This window comes from Pinus tabuliformis, chromosome 1_1 (assembly GCF_031772625.1).
Source record: "Pinus tabuliformis cultivar Carrire ecotype Pingquan chromosome 1_1, CPIR1, whole genome shotgun sequence".
Classification (NCBI taxonomy): Eukaryota; Viridiplantae; Streptophyta; class Pinopsida; order Pinales; family Pinaceae; genus Pinus; species Pinus tabuliformis.
The window spans coordinates 104,642,621-104,662,594 of NC_142297.1; positions in this window are offsets into that span (position 1 = coordinate 104,642,621).

Genomic DNA, 19,974 nt, shown 5'->3' on the forward strand with positions numbered 1-19,974 from the left:
CAGCGTTGTCCCTTTTATAATGGCTAGGTGGAAGTATCAAGAGTACCGATAAACCTTGAAACAATGATCCCTTAGGATCAAAGGATCCTGAGGTATTCGCTACATCTTTGATCCTCAGTTATTGTTTTGTCTTCTTGCACTAATACCGCATTTCCTCTTCCTTTTCTTGGGTCATGCGCTCCGATATTGATCTCCTCATTTGGATACGGCTTCCTGTCAAAGAGAAAGCAATTGGTTCTGCTTTGTCTTTTCCTCCTGAATAGTGATTTTCTATTTTCTTCACTTTCTGCATAGAAAGAGACAATAATTAGTCATTGTACATCAATCACAAATCTCCTTAGTTATATCATAATTATTTAACATATTACCATCTTAGAATGTAAAGAAGTTATGATTTAAAGGAAAAGATAAATAAATAGATGGTAAATACATACCTTTTCCAATGCTCAACACCCACAAGAGTTGAGCACGGTGGTTAACGCCATGATCGGTGGTCGGCTGAGGCAATCTGCAACATTATTGGTGTTGCCCTTCTTATACTTGATATTCAAATGGAACTGTTGCATGTATGTGGAACACTTTTGAAGGCTATCATTCTACAACTTCCCTTGAATTTGTATGAACTGTAGGGGCCGGTGGTCTATGTGGATGATCATTTCCTTCCCCAAAATGTAATGCTTCTATTGTCGGCGAGCCTACACAATGGAATACATCTCTTTTTCATAAGTGGGATACTTATGGATTGTGTTTGAAGGTGTCTCACTGTGATATGCCACTCGATGCCCCTGTTGCGTAAGGACTGCCCCAATAGCATAGTAAGAGGCATCTATCTCGATCTCAAATGGCTATTGAAAGTCTGGTAAAGTGAGCACTGGTGCAAAGAAGAGGTGATGTTTCAACTCTGCGAATGCATTTTTTTGAGATTCAGACCAAAAGAATTTTTCTTTTTCTCCTCCCTTGGTGACTTGACTCAAGGGCCAAGCGATATGAGAGAATCTCAACACGAACCTGCAGTAGAAATTGGCAAGACCTAGAAAGTTGTGGAGCTCTGTCAGAGTGGTTGGGGCTGGCCAACCCCGAATGACTTGGATCTTGGTTAGATCCACATGCACCCCCCATTCATCAATAATTTATCCCAAATACTAAACCTGGGTCATGCCAAAAGTGCATTTCTCTAAATTGGCACACAGATTATGTTGCCGCAATGTTTGGAGAACCTGTCGGATGTAGTGGAGGTGCTCTTCCCAACTCTGGCTAAAGATCAGGATGTCATCCAAGTATACCACTAAAAATGAGTTGGTGAATGGCCATAAGATGTCATTCATCAACCTCATGAAGGTTGCAAGAGAATTCTCAACCTAAAAGGCATAACCAACCATTCAAAAAGGCCCTCCTTAGCTTTGAAGGTAGTCTTCCACACATCGAAGGGGTCGATTGGTACCTGGTGATATCCAGACTTTAAGTCGATCTTGCTGAAATATTCCCCCCCCTTGAGTTGGTCCAGAAGGTCATCAATCTGTGGCATCGGGTACCTATTCCAGACAATGATCTTGTTTAGCGCTTGATAGTCAATACAGAGTCTCCAAGTCCCATCCTTCTTCTGTACCAACATGATCAGGCTCCCACAAGGTGATGAACTTGGACAGATGTGACCTTACTGCAGCAGCTCCTGAATCTGCCTCCTGATTTCATCATTCTCCAAAACCGATCGCCGATAGATTGGTCCATTGGGCAACGATGCACCTGGGTCAAATCGATGGAGTGCTTGACTTGACAGTGCAGAGGCACCCCTACGGGGGAGGTGAAGATGTCCTCGTACTCCTCCACGACCTTTTCCATATGTTGTTTTCGTGTGGAGGGGCCCTGTTTGAAGGTCGTGGACACCATATTCTTCTTTCCCTCAGGGAATATGATTAGGAAAACAAATTTCCCAGTTTTGGAAATGAGCTTACTGCATTGTTTTGTAGTAACCAAAGAGATGGATGTAGGCAGTGCTACCTCTAATATCCTATACAACTTATTTCCCAAAGTAACAATAACAGCGCAAGGCCTTGACTCATACACAACATGTCACTTCCAGAAGTATGGTTGGCCTAATAATACATCACAAACATCAAGGGGAACAACATCACATAATACCTCATCCGTGAAGGGATTGATGTTGTATGGAGGGAAACACTACTAGCTCATTTGAAGATCCCTTCCTTGGTGAAGCCACCCGATGGTGTATGGTTGTGGGTCTATTGTGGTCAGTAAGCCCAGCCGCTTCACGACCTCTACCGAAATGGGGTTATTTTGGCTCCCGCTGTCGACAATGAACTATAGCGGGGAACCCTTTACCCACATCTGGGAGTGGAAGAGGCGCTCCTCCTCCCCTGGATCTTCGAGTTCCTCCTTCTGGATCTTTGTGGTGGAAAAGGTGGTGTTGGGCTCCGCATCGATAATCTGCTTCCCTTTGTCATTCCCCTTATCAAGTTCTGACTCAGATTCAAAACATGCCTTTGATTCTGAAGCCTTCAGCTTGGCCACCAATTACTGCTTGGCCCGACACTCACTTGTGTTGTGAGTGGAGGTCTTATGGAACTCACACCACTTTCTCGTGTCTTTCTTCATCTTCACAATGCTGTTCTTTGCTTGCGGCTTTGGTGGGTTGTCCTGAGGCACCCTGCCTTGGATTTGTCCTTTGTTCTGTGGTTTGTGGACACCTTTCCCTTGCTTCGGATTCACAGATCCAACGTCTCGCTTCTTCTGTTTAAACTTCTGCTCGATCTTGACAGCATATCGATACATCGTGCCAAGCGAGGAGATGTTTAGGAACTCCATCTCATCCTACTTGTACCGGTGTAGGCATCCGTGGTACTTGAGTACCAAATGTTTTTCATAAGCCTTGATACCAAACTTTCGTGCGAAGGGTATGAAAAACATTGCTATACTCCTGCACATCTTGGTCCCTTCCCTGCCACAACATTGTCCACTTTACGTATTTATCCTCTTAGCTCCCAACAGGATAGTACTACTCCTTGATGGCATCCTGGAATGAATTCCAAGTTGGTGCAGCTGAAAAACGTGAGGTTGTACTTTCATCCTTTTGCTCACAATAGGTTTCCCACCAGTCCTTGACGTGGGGGGCGACTTTGAGAAGAGCAAAAGTAATCTTTTCTCAGCTGGAAAAATCATGAACAGAAAAATATCCTTCTAGCAGATTTAACCATTTGTCTACGGTGTTTGCATCTATTTGGCCCTCAAATATGGGAATTTCAAAGTTTACTTGTACCTTAAAAGGAGTGGAGCCTCTAGAGTGGTTGCGGTATGTGGATGCATCGCCAATGGGAAACCGTTGAAGGATCTGGGAAAATTTATCCATCATCACATTCCTTTGTTTCTCAATGGCCTTCTCGAGCAATATTTTGATAGGATCTCCTGCCCCCTCATCTTTATTTTCTTCCCGCATAGGTGGCCATCGGGGTTTGCAAAGCTGATCTTGCCAAGGTTCAACTAGATTGAGCCCTAACTCCTTATATCCCAACCTCGTTGGGGACATGCAAAGAAAAACAAAGAAAGAGCATACCACTCTGATACCACTGATCCAGATTGAAATAGGAACGAAAAAAATTACAAATATAACCATAAATACAAATATGTGGTATAAATAACACTTCATTTCATTAATATCAAATACTGAAATATGCTTACAAACATAATGGAAATAAGACTAGCTCGGGTGATGGTAGCTTATCTCTGAAACGTGATGTGGCAGCTCCATGCATCTGAACTGTGTTACAATGAGGCTCAAAGGCCTATTTATTATTTAGAAATAATGGAAAACCCTAAACATCCAAAAACCTAACCCTATGAGATGAAGCGCTAAACTATGGGCCCTGTTTGGGTAAATTGGTACATCAACTTCTCGGGGTCGTAACTTTGGCATACAATCTCCGTTTGACGCGCATAATACCTCGTTAGAAAGATGTATCTGAGGAATACAACTTTTGAATGACCAACATCAATAAGTAACACATGTTGGTCCCATTTTTTCCCAAACAAACATCGTTTATGGCCTCAAAAAGGCTCCGGAAGTTTAGGACCCAAAAAAATTGCCAAAAATAGTAAATTGTGCTACAAATAAGGAAACTGAAAAACTAAAAGAAACAATGGTGGGGTTCCAAGTGGAATAGGTGGGTGGCCACAAATATCTATCTGGATCAACAAGTCCATGCCAATACTTTACCAATTTTCTGCTTGCCCAAGTCCCTATTTCCTTTCATTGTTCCCTTGGGAATTAGCCCCCTATTAATTAGGGAAATTCCTTAATAGGAATTGTGCAATCCGCTTAGGTCTTCCTTTGAATGCATGCAACACATGTACAATTTAGATGATTATACAACTAATAGTACACTCTCCCTAAACTCCAATCTCAACTAGGTAACTCTCAGATATGACATGCATGAGTTATTTATGAGTGAATTATTAGTTTACTGGTCGATCACTGCAGGAAACACCACACTACTAGACCTCCCACTAGTTCCTCCAACATTTGGAATTATTTTCACTGAATTTAACTCAGTTAAACTAAATTAATTAATTACAACTCAAAATAAACTCAACTAGGGCTCCTATAATTTAGGAGACACTCTACATGACTCAAGGTAGACCCTCAACTCAAATTAATTGAACCAACTAGGTCAAATTAAGTTAGTTAACTAATACAAGTTGTCACGAGATGTGGAATTACAATTTTATTCCCAATTTAATTCAAGGACAAAATTACATTAGGATTTTCTTGTTGCATTTTCAGCGATATGACCTAGGAAGCCCTTTCAGGAGAAAACTTAACCAGATGGTGAGGTCACTCTACTCTCTTTCCCTAAATAAAAAATGGTTGTGAGTACAAATAAGTACCGCCTATGGCATGTGGGTTACTACAATGCACAAATCCTCTCTGTGTTCTCTCTATCCTATCCCTCTTGACCCTTTTTTCTCATCTATGGAAAAAGCACACTTAAAAAGAATGGAACCCATTTTCCTCCCAACAGCTTGGTTATAACACAACCCCATAACATACTAGTGGTTAGGTTTTTTGGTGAGCACCAATATTGCAGCAATAATGCTGCAACTCATGGGATGCCTACTTTACTCTTATCAACCCCGTAATTCGTAACAAACTTGGAAGCGATGGTGTTGTATGCACAAGTACTAGTTCTTACTACAGGCTGTCACTTGGTCAGCTAGCACAAGATCACTAGGAGTTCAAGCCAACTTCTATGGATTCCAGAAGAAGCTCTATATGTGATGAAAGAAAGGAAAGCTTACTCTATAGAGGCTACTCTACTTGCAGAAAGGAAAAAGACTGAAATGTAAAGTAAACCTAACAAAACCTACTTAACCAACTAATCCTACTTTTGCAGAAAGAAATATGAAAACCATGAAATGAATGCCATTACCTACTCAAGGAAGTAAACAACATCTACTCAAGCTATTTCTAGAAGAAAATGAGGAAAAAACATCTTTTTGGATTTTTATGTATTTTTATGTGAATTTGTCATGCATGTAATTTATTTGTTTGTGAATGTGGCAGTGAATAGGTGGCGATGGAGGGTGGTTTCGAGATGTGAGAGGATGTAGGATGGTGTGGATGGGTCCTAGGAGGTCTCAGGTGGCCTTCTGGAGGCTTTTCCCACACTCGGCCTTCAAAAGAAAGTCTACTGGAAAATCTACAGGAGGACACAAGGGATCTACAGGAGGTCTACAGGGGGATGTCGGGAGTAGTTTTAAAGGTTTTAAAGGTGTGAGAGTGGGTGGAAAGGGTAGATGAAGGTTGGGATGATGTTTTAGGGCACTTAAGGTTCACCAAGGATCACTAGGAGAGGGAAAGATGGTTGGGAGAGAGGAATAAATCCTATGGGAAAACGCAGAAAACTAAGGCAGATTTGAGGTGAACTTTGGGCGATCTGTAGGGAATAGATCAAGGAGAGAATGTGATGGTTGATAGGCTGACCTACTGTGAGAAGAATTCTGCTGCAAAAGAAATGACAGTCAACAATGAAATCAAGCAAGCAAGGAAATTAAGTACATCAAAAAAATATAATTTTGCATCAAGCTAATCTAATTATGAGCTATGGGAAGAAATTCTGAAAAATGCTATAATGAGAGAAAGCATGGAATAATACTAATTGCAAAGACAGAAATTAGCATGGTGAAAGAGATCTAAAGCAAAGCATTAACCTTCTTACAAACTGCAGCACTAGAAATCCTATGAAGAAGGAAAATATGTGTTTTTGTGGGAGCAAGAGGGTCTTGCCTCAATTCATGGTTCCAAAGGAAGCAAAGGAGGCCAAGGCACTACTGCTGGCCTTTTGTATCTTCTTTCTATCACTGTTTAACCTACTATAGAAAACACTAATGGAAACAACCTTCTAAATCACCAAAAGCAACCTATTCTTAACCAAGAAAGAAATTCATCTAACAACAACTAATCGATAAACTGAAACAAAGCATATAAATACAAACAAGAGGAGCTTAGCTGCTTGGATTGGGCCCTAACCCAAGAGCTTCAGACCTCTGAGGTAACTCAGTGCTAGCTCAAAAAGGATCTCATTTTTATTATCAAAATAGTAATAGGATTACATGAAATTGTCACCAAAAGTAAGCTCGAACTTGAGCAGAGCAAAACTGCAACAAAAATTCGACCCTAGTGAGGCCCTAGGCCTCTCTACTTATACAACTAAAGCTCCCAACAACTTCCTTGAAATCAGGGAGGCTTGACTCCAAAAACTCAAGATAAACATAAGTTGTCCTCCACTTGCTTGGTTGCCTCCTAGTGCATTGATTTGGTTGTTTGTGCTCCGAGCTGCATGAAGGGAAATTTGAAGTGGGGAGTAATAAATGAGGGGGAGTCCCTCCTATAAATCCTCTCCTTTGTCCACTTTGAATTATTGCTGCCAATTTTCCATTGAATCTTTGACTCTGTCTTCAAAATTCAACAAAAATCTGCATTAAACACATATTAGACCTCATGGCATCATAACTAACCCAACTCACTCCACAAGAATAAATATAATAAAAAAACATGCAATAAGCTAAGAGAATGGTTGATTTAACTATGTTAGGAGGAAAAATGAGCCCATATAATTACCCATTTATGGGGCTCATCATTTCGACTATCTCAACTTTTAACCAGAGGTACAATTTAGAGTCTTCTAGAATATTCTTCATCACAATCATGTGGCTATCCCCTTTTCCATGAATAATGGGGCTCATGTGGCATCCTCTCGAATTATGGTGGTGAAAATAGGAAGGTCAATTTCCAAGTGGAATAACTTTTGCATATAGACTCTGATTGAGACTATTCTTGCGTAGTTGGGAAGGTATATTTGTGTAGAATATGAAAAAAAAGTGCGACACTATAGAGAAAACATTTTACCCCTGAAAAAACATCATTTAATGCCTCAGAATGCTCCAGGAAGGTTTCAGCCCCAATTTACCAAAATGGGTCATGTCTATAAAAATGGTCTTGTGAGTTGATTCCTTCACTTTTTCCACTCTAAAAGAATCAATATGGATGCCAAAAAATATAATGATCCAATCCAAATCACACATCCAGGATCCAACCCATAGAAGCTACATTAACTTTTGAAGAAAAGAGGGAGCAGGGCTCTTGCGAAATTTCTTCTTTAGTTGAATGAATTTCTTCTCTTATATAGGAGTGAGTGGAAGAAGAAAAACCCCTTGCTGCTTGCTTGGCTTGATCCACAGTGCAAGAGATGGCCTCCCTGGAGTTGGAGGTCCCCACAACCCCGCAGTCACAAACACCATGACGCAACGTCATTCTATTCTTGGGCATGATGCCATTGAAAAATCCAAAAATAAAAAAGAAACCCAACAACTCCAATGCAACCATGAGCGAAAATCTAGTATTGTATAAAATCATAACCAAACAACTAAACTGAAATTATTGTGGCGAGAATTGTATTGCCATATCCTAAGATGACATAATTCCAATGAATAGGGTTGTACCATGCCATTTACATAGGGGACAAACCCAAATAAAGACATAGGAACAACCCTAGAAAATAACAGGGGGTGGGAAGAGCCTTTGCTTCTGAAAGGAATATGCCTGAAAAGACTAAGAAAATTTGACAAAACTGGCCTAATATAGAGGGAGCTAGGAGTGGAGAATTCCTTTAATCCATCGTCTAGGATTACAAAAATTTCCAAGTTGGACTAGACAGGAGATACATTACAATCGATAAAAATCAAGAAAAACTTGGAAAGATTTATCTCAAAGTCGGGATGCCCTAAGAGAGCTTCTAGTCACCATGGAGGATTGAACACAAGAGAGAACCAACCCTAGATACTACAAGAGAAGGCGAGGTCCAAGTGCAGGGGGCTTGGACCTCCCTTTCCTGAGTAGCTATTTTGTAGATGGATGAGACTGGCCACCCAAACAAGAGGGAATTTTACTTGTCGATAATCAAGTTGTGTTGACAGAACAAATTGAACTGCATGCACTACCTTGATATGAATTAACTTCACCATATCAGAGTCGTATGAATAATATCTTGTGCATGTGCGAGGAGGAAAGATTTACTGGTGTATATCCATTAGCATGGGAGGGGGATGGGAACGCAGGTGCTTGCCGCCTCCCATGAGTTTAAAGCTCTAAGAGGTGGTAGTCCAATGCTCTCCCATCTATCCTTCTTTCATGAATGGAGCCCACCTCTATTGGGACTTTTTTGTCCTTTATGTTAAATTGATTAATAAAAAAATGTCATATGAAATGAGTTATTAAGTGTTGATTATATTAAATTGATTTTGAATTGATTTAGTTAAATTAAATATGGATGTTTAATAGTTCATTTGGAAGGGATGTGGCCAAATCAAAATAGGTGGTCAAGTCTAATAATTTAGTATCTTTGAACTATGCTCCATTTTTTGGGAGTTGTATATATATTTCATCTCGCTATTATTGAAAAAAAGAATTAACCTTTGTGATAGCCCCAATTTCTTACACTGATATATACAATGTAAATATTTTATAAAATGGGCTGAATAATGGGACATGTATTCCAGAGACGAGGAGGGTAATTCCTTGGGATTTTTAATTTCTATGACAACCAAAGAGGCTAGTAGGTATGAATTCTAAATGAGTTGGATCATGCCATTAAGAGGAAGTTGGAGAAGAGGAAAAAGGCCATCCTTCCTTGGAGAAAAATGCAAGCAAGAGAGGTCAACATTGTAGATAAGTTATGACTAGGGCACATAAGCAAAGAGTGGGCCATTTGAATACATTTAACAAACTAGTTACATATAGGGAGACGTGGAAACTTGTCGTTGGTTGACAAGATTGTGTTGGAAGGGTCATTGTCTGAAGGTTCACAAGGAAAAGACAATTCGAACTGCTAGGGATAGTGCAACAACCGAAAGGAGAACTCAAGTTGTGGAAGAAAGGAACATAGTTGAACAACAAAGAAACCAAAATGGGGAGAGAAATAAAAAGGAAGGCTTGAGGAGATTGATAGAGAGAAGACAAAGTAGCAAGAGACAACTTTCATTTGGTGAGAAGTAAGGAATAAATCATTCTAGGTGGGGAAGAAATTTCCTCTTGAGTCCCCAACAACCAGAGGGTGGAGATGTTGATTCTTAGAAAATCCATAAGGGCTGGGGTGGAGGAATTATTCATGGGAAAAAAATTCATGGATGTTTTATGGATGGATTGTTTGTTGTATGTTTGATTTTTCCATGATTTTGGAGTCCTTAAGTTGGGTGGAAATTGTTGAATTTTGAAGGGTATAGACAATGGGTCTCTTGATTCCCTATTCTTTTTGTTGCTTGCAACTCAACTGGAGTGTGGAGGTGGAAAGACCTCTAGAGTCCCTAGAGTAGCTAAAGGTTTTGTTTCAACCCTTGAGCATAGGACCCCTCAGTATCTGGAATCTGGCTCGGGGGTGATAGTTGCAAGTGAGAAATAACTGAAATTATCTATGGTTAGGTGGAGAGTCATAGTCCCAGACTCAATTGCCCAAAACCTTACTAGATAAGTGATTCCTCATGTATGGTCCATGATAATGAATTATGTTACATTTCTTGTTTGAAATGGTATTAATGTGCAATGAGACTTGAATGTGTTAGTATTGCATACATAATTGATTAATGTGATGTATTGATGTTTAAAGGCATTGCGATAGTGTGTAAGAATATTGGTTATGTCACAACAAAATTTATCATGGGAACTCTTTCTAATTGCAGTATGGTGAATATGTTGATTACAAGCTTTCATTAGCATGGTTTATGCTTGCAATCTGGTAATATTTAGGATTTCACTCCTCTTTTATCTTTGATGACCTGTTATTTTATATGAGGGCTTTCTTCAAGACTTCAATGATGCATACCCTAATGTTGGGTCTACCCATCCATTTTATCAAGGGCTTAGTCCAATAAATATATATTATGTACTGTGTGATGCATGACCTCATGAGTTTGAATGACTTGATTTTAAGGTTCCCATACTCCGCACAAAATTGCATCTCTACTATGCACTTGTTAACGTTAAATTTCTAAAGGTTGAGTGCCATAATATGTATGTTGTCTCAGTGTAGAAATGATGTGGTAAATGCCTGCTTGGATGACTATTTTTAGCCATAGTATTCTACTTGATTGGTGTTCTAATAGTGGGTATTAATGTATTTATTATTTTCATTAATACGTTGCCTGAAACCTGTTGGGTGTGGTTTTTTACCTATTTTCTGCACATTCTTTCCCCAGTTTTGATCCTTCTGTCCTCTAGGCTTATGACTTTACATGATTAATTCCCCCGTTTTCTCACCTTTATAACCTATTCCACTGTCATGTTACTTTGCCATATTTTATTGAATAATACGATGCTTTATTCATTTTTGTGGCTAACTGGGAGAGTATTGAAGAAGTATTTTGGGAAGCTCTTTTTATTTTTAGGTGTTGCTTGTGAGAACAAAGTTATGGAGTAGACAGGCAGCACGGATTAGCTACAGAGAAGGGTAGAACAGTTCGTTGTTACACCCTAGATGCTATCACGGGTTGTTGTTACACATTGGATGTTGTTACAGGTTGTTTTTACACATTGGATGTTGTTACAGGATGCTGTTACACTACGCGTTGATACAAAATTCCATTGTTACACCAAGGGTGTTGTCACCAGCGATGTCGTAACATCCTGAATTGCTATTCACTCGCAGGTGTTGTTGCACCGAAGCTAGAAAATGTGGGTACTATTCCACATAACAGCTATCGGCAATAGGAATTGTTTATTTTGGAAGCAACAGATCCAAGTGGTTGCAATCCTAACTAATGTATATTTGTATTTGGAATAGGTTGTAACTACTCCTATTTTTTATCAGCATGAGAATCGTGAGATTCTCACAACTGATCTATTTCTAATTTCGAGTATGTAATGACTATAAAGGAACTCAATTTTCCATGTACAAGGACATGACATATAGAAAAGTATTGTTACTCTACTTCTGTAATTTTGAGTTCATTTTTAATATTAATTAGCACAGTGTTGTTGTTACTTCTCTTCAGCTGATTCGTTAATTACTTTTGTGTTATTCTTGTGCCCTGCTAAGGAGGAAGGTCCCTCCTCTTTGGCAGGGACTGCAGTGATAGAGGTAGTGTACATTCTACTTTATCTAATTGACTTATGGTTTCTTGTTGTTGTTGTAAAAATTGTGGGTTACATTCACCATTGTTTCAATTTACATTATGTTGTTACACTGAGTTAATCAATAGAATGGTAGTAACCAGCTAGTGTAGATATTAGTTCCTATGTGGCATGCCTTTAATTTCATAGTTGTGAAACATGATTTAATTCTATAGAATGTTTTTTTATTTCTACATGAATGGTTTGATTCAACAATTTGGTTCAGCAACATATTTTACTGTTTTCTGCATTTTCTCATTCTTGGTTGTAGTGTATCGGCATAGACAATGCGAACTCCATTGAAACATCAAGACCTACCTTGGGATGACAATTAAATGTTGCAGTCTCGATCAATTAGGATTGATTAAAACAACACTACATTTTGGTGCCATCACCGGGGATGGAATTTGACGATACAGTTGTTACACAAAAATATCGTCACCATGATTATTTGCAGTCAGTATGGGTCTATCATCAATTGTACTGTCCTCCTAAGCAAGTCTCAGACCTCAGCTCTTCAAGTCAAGCTTTGAAAATGAGAGAAAGACATTGAAAATCAATGAAACTCTGGTTCCGCACTTTCTCTCACTGTTACCTGTGGTCCCGTACCTTCTGTTTACAAAAACTGCGGACTTGCCCGCTCTGTCCCTAAAGGTGTGGGTGCGGACCCCTGTGAAAGTGAAAAAGGCGCAAGTTTATTCTAAAAAACTCACTTTGGGTTAATTCTAGATGATTCTAGAAGGAATTTTGACGTGGATTGGCTGCTCTTAGGTGGTTCATGCATCCCAAAAGAGAAGGAGCTAATCCCTTGATGAGAGGAGCTATCCCTTTGAAGGAGGGCTTTATCCCTTTGAAGGAGGACCTAGTAACTTCCCTCCATTGCACTATAAATTCAGGCATTGGGCTGGTTACTAAGGAGGTTAGAAGCTGAACATTTTTTAGGGTAAAAGCTGGTGAAATTAAGACTTCCTAGTTGAACTTAAGAGGAGATATCACATACCTTTTTGGCTTCATTGGGAAGAGAGTGAAACTTGTCAAAGTAGAGGAGACTTCTTGCTGGACCCTGGGAGGAGCTTGTACAGCGTCAAGGCACAGGTTGTAAAGTTCTTCTTGATTTGAATTAATACAATCAAACTCATTTTTCTCAACAAATAGTCTCATGTCATTTGTTTCATGAATTCCTTGACTTTCATGTTAAATATGTTTTATGATATTGGCTTTTCAGGTGCTATTTAATTTGTGTGCTTGTTTGTGTTTGCAGATTCGCGACAAAGGAGCTCATTTGGATCAAAGGAGCGAAGGCTTCCACAAACGTGCGTTGGACCTAAGGTAGGCCTAAAACACTTGTTTGCCTTTGTTTATAAAAGCATATTTAGAGAAAGATAGTGTGTGATTGGTTTGCTTGTCATTAGGTCTTCTTTAGATTCTAGGAAGGTCTATCTTGTCCGCAAGATCGACTTATTCCATGTGACAACAATCAACCAAGTTGTTTGTTTGATGTAGAGTGTTCCTAGTCCACAATTGTTGGGTGACAAGACGAGAGGTAAGAACTTGTGCATCGCTCTAACATACCTAGGCGAGCTCACCATTGTGATCACTAGGGCACTGTTACAAAAAAAATTGTCACTGTCCCTATACTCCCTGTTCCTTGATCCTGGAGTACCTCTATAGTGAACCTCACATGCTTTGGCTTCATGGATAAACTCCCATTTTGTCCCTCTTCATGAGAATATCATTTCCCTTTTGCACCATTTCCCCTTAAACTTTTGTTTTTCCTAGTTTGCAAGGCCGACACTAATGACCTTTGTCTCCCTCACGTCAATGTGTAGAGATTAGCACTATTGCCCGCGCCGATATTTGCGACTGAGCTGTGTTCCAGTCGCACCGGTTCTATTATGGAAAGTTTTTAAAATTAGAGCCAAAGCTTCCAGCTCTAGAAGCTTTGTAACAGAAGTTTGGTAAATCGTTTGGCCAGATGGGGTCAAGGATGAAAGGTTAGGCTCCTTTCCCCTATAATGATGGAAGCACCCCAAGGGATAAGTCCTTCTCACATGAGAAGAGGATCCATCTCCCATCCATATTTCCTATATAAACCTCCCTTCTTCCCAAGCACAAGCTAGTTAGAGTTTTGGCTGAGTTTGAGTATACTACTTTGATTAGACAAGCAAGCTATTACTAGTTGTAGCCATCTAGTTGTGTGAGGGAGAAGTGTATTTGGTTTGGAGTGAAGCCTAAAGGGAAGAGCCTTTAAACTATTGTTGTTTAAAGCCATCATGGAGTGCTAGCAGAAGTTTGTGGGAACCCGTTCTTGTCAGAGAAAGATTGCAACGTCAAGACGAATGGTTGTAATCTCTCTTTGATATTAATATATGCAACTATCGATTGATTTCCTACATGTTTTGTAATATTACATATTCGTGTCTTAATGCTTCTTGACTCATTAAGTAGGTTTAATTGAAATTTGTCTCTTATTATGTTTGTGTGTTGTTGTTGTTTACTTGTTTCAGGAGCTTTAAGAAGGAAGCGAGAGATTGTTGGAGCGAGCAAGTGAGGACGTCATCAAGCACGATAAGTGACCAAGATGTAGGCCCTCTTGATTGATTCTAACCTAAGGAAGTCTTCCATAGAATGTATCTGTTGTGGCTAGACCCATTATCAGTCTAAAGTAATTCGTTTGTGTCTGCACTTATAATTTTACTTCACCACAAATTGGCAACTCCGCTAGGGAGATATCGTCTTTTGTTTGTTTTGGATTTCATGATTGCGTGAGAACTTTGTTAGTTTCACGTTTTCCTTTGGTTCTGTTTCTTTTCTCCTGCTTACTGGCCTATGTCTAAAATTCATAGTAGCAGATCTGGTCCCTTCTTTGAATTTTTTATTTTTATTTTTCCTTAGTTCCCTCGGACAGCACATTGAATCAGCTGACAGTTGTGCCGACCAACACGAGTTGTGGAGGAACAATCACATCGACCAGCGCGAATTGCGGAGGAACAGTCATGCCGACCAGCCTCTGGCGCTTGTTGTTAGTTAGGCAATTGCACTAATGCCTATAAGTGAATATTAGGGCTTGACCCCAATCTTGGCCATTGTGTTCTGCTCTTGTGTTTTTGACCCCATGAGCCTTTTTTATTGTTTTCTCCCTGATTAGAAAGCTATTTTTCATTTGAGTTTTGCTTGCTTGTTGGCTTGTCATCTTGCTATTTGATTGATTGAGTCATTGAGTGGCCAATGACACTAGGTCATCTAGTTAGTCACCCATTCAGAAGCTTGTGGACTCATTAAGTTTGGTCGTGGGTGTGTTTGCTCCTTGCATTTGTTTTTGGTCCTTTTATGACTTTGACCTCTTTTTGCACAAGTTTGAAAAAGTTTCGTTTACTAGTTTGAACGCCTTTTTCCGGCGTAGATTACATTGTTCGTCTTATGTTTGGTAAAGTCAATATTTCATTGATCTGAATGAACTTCTGTTTTCATGTTTTTATCTGCTTGAAGAGCTCATAGTCTCAGAAACTTTTTCATTGAAAGATTGTATGCGAAAAGTTTGTTTCGTTGTTTCATGAGAAAGTATGAAGTTCTATCTTATTGCATCATTATGATTTGCATCTCTTAAAAACTATAATTCCATTAGCATTTGAAAAAGAAAGAGATTTTTTTTCATTTTGAAAGGACTAATAGATAAGTTCTTGTGAGGAAATTAGGAATTGGAATGCATTTTTCATTAGTTTGTTTTTTGAAAAAGTGAAGTAGTGAAAGATCATCTCGTTTTCAGTTGTTTGATTGTTTGCATTTGATTGAGTGGTTTCTACCCTCTCTAGTGTAGGCATTTCATCGAATTGAAAGGGTCTTGTCCCATTGAGTTGCATTTTAGGTTTTTTGAGTAGCATCGCTAATACCTGAAAACTGAAAATTAACTCAAGATCAACTCTAAAATGAATTCAATTAACCTAAGTAACATTTGACATTAACGATCATATCTAGAAGGTCTAGGCTAGAGAAGTGTTCTGACGTCTTTAAACCTAGTAGCTGTCGTGAGCTTCAGCATTAGATAGCGCTAGCACAGATTTATGCTCCCTGTATCATCGAGTATATAACATGAGATCCCACTAGGTTGCAATCCTTTTATCCTTAGGAAGCCGAGTCGGCCACCCTGCAAACATGATACACCGAACATAGCATTCGGGGAGATTGCCTGCTTGTACTTCTTGGTTCTCCAGGAGGTATTTTGCAGTTCACGGTTGCCTAGTAATCCTGTTTACCTAGATCATCCAGAGTAGTCATTTGATCTTTTTTACTCATTAAACTTAAAAGATCATTCGAGAACTTGTCCTTTCGAGCTCGTTTCCAATCGAAAGTGATAGATTCATCTTTGTTTCTTTCTCAACTCTTAAAAAATGAAAGAACATTAGTCTTTTATGCATCTTAATAATTGATTGCCCATGATCCAAAACATCCTGTTAGTCCTTTTGACCAAATCGTGAGTTCCCTTAAAAGGACATTTTAAATCCTTGAAGTTATTTGTTCTGTCGATTAAGATAAGGTCATCGTGGCTGAACCATCTAGTTCACCCAATTCCTCTTCCTCTCCTCCATATAAAAGATTGTCTGAGGAGATGTTTCCTGAGTTATCGGAGTCACTTGAGGACCAAAATGTTGAACTCGCAATTGTTTTGAGTGTTCAATCATTGTCATGTTGTCCTATGCCTACTGTCGATTCAGGGTCATCTGTTGATCTTGGCCTGAAATCCCTAGATAATCCTGTTCGAACTCTAGAGAACTTGCCAACCACTGACGGTCAACATGGATTGGTTATCTATCCTCTGAACCCTCTATTTGATGCTGTTGAGATATCATCGCAGCGTCCTTACAGTCCGTACGACCAACTGGGTGTTCTTTTGGAACTATCCCCAAGTACATGTTCGACCATTCGTCGTCGTCTGTTTTCAAACATGGAACTAAAAGACGATGCTCCAATCACTTCTTTGGCTGAGTGCGAAGTTTCTACTCCACACACTGTTGAGGGGGAAGAATTGCAAATGCAGTTCCCTCCCGAGGGTTTCCCTTATTAGGAAGGTATTCCCGCCAGATTGACACCTGGCTATGTGTCTTTGGGGCAATTAATTTTAGGCACACCTAGTGCCTCATCACTCTACCATAATCATGTTTGGGCATCAGGTGTCAGGCCTACATCAGGTTCATTCATCACAAACACGACTTCTCAATAGGCTGTTACTTCAGTCTCGATGCAACCCACCGCCCCGAATACTCTTGTATCATCAATCCTAGTTACACGTCCGTCATAACCGACAGTTTCAAATATTGTCTCTGCCAGTTCCTATATCCCATTAGTCAGCGACCAGATTGTGCCACCGCGTGGGGGTAGAACCTGAATGTCTCTATGGTGTTAGGTGCCACTAATGTGAGTGGCTCACAAGCTCACATGCTTGGTATAAACCAACCCTCTTATGGTATTATTTATAGCCCTGCTGACCCTATTGGATCAAGTAATGTCTAGTACCAACAGGTTCAGAATCCCGTTGGTCCATCTGGACTGAGCAATGTTAAGTATCAGTAGCCCTATTGGGCTTAGGTCCAATAAAAAAATCCTTATGGTCCATATGGTTCTCAAGGATTGGTTAATCAACCTTACACCCTCCAATCTGGGTAGTACATCCAACCTGGCTATGGCCAGATTCAGTTCGGTAATTTCTTGGGCACTATTCAAGTACCCTTGCAACAACAAGGACAACCTTTACAACAACCATAGAAGCCTTTGTTACCGAAAGGGAAACATTTGTTGCAGCAAGGGCTTTCCGCGCAACAACAAGGGTAGATTATACCACATCAAGGTCACCTACAACAAATTCAATTTCAATCCTTCCAATAGTTACAGTGGGCCACGCAGTAGTAGATGTAATATGATCCACATACCTCTCAACCCGTACCCTCACAGGGCCAACCTATGCAAACCCAGGGACAAATTTTGCAACCGCAAGGTCAGCCCTTACAACAGCAAAACCAACCCAGGCAACAACAACCCTTGTATACATATCAACAAGGTCAACCCTTGCAGGGACAGGATCAAGGTCAAGTCCTGTAGTAGCAGGTGAAAAATCATCTTGTCATAGGTCAACAAGTTTAGAATCCTGCCAGCCAAGGACCCCAGGTACAAAACCCCTATGTCCAAAGGCAACAAGTGTATCAACCTTATGCCCAAGGACTGCAGATCCAAAACCCTCTTATTCAGGGACAACAGGCTCAACAGCCCTATGTTCTAGGACAACAAGTCCCATATCCATATGTCCAAGTTCAACAGGCTCAACAACCTTTTAACCCATACATTTCCTATCAGCAACCTGTGCCTGAACAGTTTCAAGGTATTCAAGGTTAGAATCCTCCCTTTGGTCAAGGTAATGCATAATGGGGGCAACCTCAGATACCACATGGCCAAAATCCCCCACTATGGGGCCAAAATCCTTACTAGCAGGGATGGGCTCCTCCCTATGGGCTTGCTTATTGACCTCCCATGCCTTTTAGCACTCAATTATCTTTCTTGGCTACACTTGAGTTGCTATATGTATCGCACCTTATGAATGATCTGATCCTTCATTCACCGTACTGGCCTCCAGTGCCCTCCAAGATACCAAGTGATTGCCAAAAGTTCTATGGAAAAGCTAAAGAAGATCCTCAGGCCCATGTGACGACATATCACCTCTGGTGCTCATCGAACTTGTACGTGGATGATTCCATTCATCTTTGTCTTTTCCAACGGACCCTCATGGGTGCCATAGCGAAATGGCGCATCGAGCTTCCTTGAAGTACTTTTCATGACTTCAATTCGTTAGCCATGGGTTTCCTCGCACATTTTCAGTTGTCGTTTCGTTATGAAATTGGCACCTATTTTCTCAAATCTCTTAAGCAAGACACCGCGACGCACATCTCTGATCATATCCATGAATGGAGACATAGACGTCACCTGATCAAGTTCGAGATAGTTGATCAGTTTATCACTGAATGGTTTACCAAATCATTCGTAGCCCCAATTGCTCGCAATATAGCTATGGGTGGATGCGTCACTGAAGAGCAAGCCATTTCCCTTGCCCAGTACTTGGATCTAGTTTACTCTCAGTCTGGAACCTTATATGAGTTGTTACCCAATGCTCCACGGTCATCATCCGATCCCGCAACATCAAAGTCACTAGTTGTTCCTCCCGTTGATGGAGTTATTGGTTCAATATCCCAGACCCTTGTTAAAACTTCTTCCAAACATAAGTCGGTCTCGAATGTTGCTCCTAATAATTCATATTAAATCTTTCAAGCACTGGTAAAACCTCAAAGGTCCGCGTTGTCCAGTCTACCGTAGCAGACAAATCCTCGAAAGGAAAAAAAAAAGGCAAAGGCAAAGCTAAAGCTGATGCCCCGAAACAAGGTCCTCCCAAAATGTCTGCTAGTGAATCTTCGCAATGGAAACCTAAGTATCCCTGCCTCATTTGCGAGGAGGATCACTATATTAAGGATTGTCCACGATGATCCGAAGTTAGTTGCCTGCTCAAAGGGACCCCTGTTATCCTTAAAGATCCTTTTCCGTGTCAGCAAACTCAAATAGTAGACTAACCCCGATCTGCTTCCTCTAGATCTCAAGTGTTCATTATGAGCACACCCATTAATGTGGCTAGCTGATCAAAAGATTATCAAACTCCAACTCTGGCAGCTGGGAAAGAAAAAGAAGTTGCACCTTCTTCTTCTTCCCCGAGTTCTGGCCCTCTGTAAATCGAGCGCCCTAACCCTCATTCCGCTACGTGGCCACCCTCTCGAGGTGTGATGTGTAAATCCTTGTATAATCCCCACGCCCGAGCCGCTCAACACTATAGTATTGTTGAAAATTTGTCTCAGGTGTCGTCATCCATGTCGGCTCTCCAGGTACTCCAAAGCTGCCCATCACAGCGGAAATATTTGCTATCGGCTATCAGGGGCATCGATCCCACTGATTCTAATTTGATTTGTTTCGATCTGGAGAACCATGTTCCATGTTTCCCACATCAGATTTCCTTTCTTATTTAGGTAATCATTAATGATAAGACCATCAACTGCACTATCATCGATGAAGGTGCTTCTACCTACATCATGTCACCTGCATGTTGGAAGGCTATTGTTTCCCTTGCACTGAACTAGTCTCTGAACACTTTGGAAGCTTTTGATGCGCGTGATTCGCGACCCTTCGGTGTCTTACCTAACCTTGCCATCAACTTGGAAGGCATGACAGTGCAAGTTGAAGTAGAGATTGTTGATGCCAATCTCAATTATAAT